Source organism: Ailuropoda melanoleuca, chromosome 17, assembly GCF_002007445.2.
Source record: "Ailuropoda melanoleuca isolate Jingjing chromosome 17, ASM200744v2, whole genome shotgun sequence".
Taxonomy (NCBI): Eukaryota; Metazoa; Chordata; class Mammalia; order Carnivora; family Ursidae; genus Ailuropoda; species Ailuropoda melanoleuca.
Window position 1 is genome coordinate 14,831,806 of NC_048234.1, and position 1,808 is coordinate 14,833,613.

The window sequence follows — 1,808 nt, forward strand, 5'->3', positions numbered from 1 at the left end:
AGCCTGATGTGGGGCTTGATCCTATAACACCGGGATCACGCCCTGAGCCGAAGGCAGACGCTTAACCGCTGTGCCACCCAGGCGCCCCAAAAGCTTCACATTTTAAAACAATTACATATGTCAGTTCACCTCCAGTACTTACTTGTTTTCCCCATGTGCAGAGTATCATGATCACAGCTAACAGTGTTCACAATCGTTCTCTAACAACACCCAGTGCATCTTGAATTGTCCTTTGTAGTTCCCAAAAAGCTTATAGTTCATTTCTATGAAGCGTATAATCACATCTGAAGAATGGTTATCTAGTCTTTGCATTAAGGAAAGTCTCCCTTCTTAATAATTTCTTCATGACATTGGCTTGTGGAAGACCTGGGCCATTTGCTGACTGCTCCTTCTTAAATCTCAAGTCATATTTAAAATCTCGGGAACTCAGTCTTGGGCATTTAAATGGGGGGCAGCACAGTGATGGCACCCACCCTGCTTCACGCTCCCCTCCCCCCACCCACCAAATCTGCATTCTGTGGAGACCTGTAGCACTCTTTCTGTTTGGATTTCTTGGGACTTGTCCTTTGGCTTTAGGGCAGATGTGGATGGGGAGTTTCTGTTTTCCCTATGACAGGTGACTTTGGCTCTCAGTGTGAGTACTCTCTGTTGGGTACTCTGAGGCCCTTTCCCTCTTAATAGAGTCCCCACAGTGAGAAAAGTCTCATCTACCTGCAGGGGGCTGAAGGCTTCAGTTCTCAACTGGGGACTGGGACAGCCTGTTGCTGATTTGCCTCTGGGTACCGTTTTTTTTTGGGGGGGGCACTGGTTAAGAACGGGCAGCTCTTATGTCCCCGCAGCATGGCTTCTTTATCTCCACTCACCCGTGGTGAACTGGGAGGCTAATGGAAGGGTACTTCTCCCAGGCGCCCCGTTACCTCTCTTCTCTTTCCCCAGCTCTGCCCTGCAATTCGACTCTTCTCTAGGAAGAGCACTCAGCTGACCAGGAATATGGCCCCAGGGCTCCTGACAATGAGGGATGAGGTGAGTCCTGAAATTTTTGCTAGCTTTCACAGGATGGACTTATTGCCTTTCCCTGTCCTGGAGCTGCCCTGGTGGTGTTAGGTCATATCTAGCCCTGATTTGGGGTGTGTGGCCCATCTTACCCAGAGCCTCTTCTCAGACTCCTCTGTTCTATTCATGACTTAGACATTCACTGAGTACTGAACTGTAATCAGCACAGTTAAAATACAAATACAGACGTTCATGCTTATGTGTCCAGTGATTCCCAAGGCCTAAACAAGTGAAGGAAGGCTTTCAGGAGAAAGCTCTTTCCAGAGCTGCCTGAGCTGCCCCTGATGGACTTGGGACGTTGAAGACGTCCAGTGGGAGTGTGACAGGAAGTCTAGTGCACCTCAGGAGCCGGGTGACTGGCAGGCTGTCCTCACCATTTGGGAAGCTCAGAGCAGCCAGTAGCCTTTGGTCACATCAGCTTTCTCTGTGTAGTGGTGAGGGTGCGGACCTGTTGTCTGCTTGTGACCTGTGGATACATTTAGTTTGGCCAGTCCTGTGCTATGTATGTATATTTTTGTAAAGATTTTATTTATTTTACTTGAGACAGAGTGAGAGCGAGAGAAAGTACAGAAGCAGGGAGAGGCAGACCCCTGCTGAGCAGAGAGTCCAGCATGGGCCTCGAAGGCAGATGCTTAACCGAATGAGCCACCCAGGTGCCCCTGTACTTTATATTTAAATGAGTTTTCCACACTTAAAAATTGGAAGATTATATCTGAAGGTCTGAATTGCCAACTTCTCTGAGAATAGGTCATTCA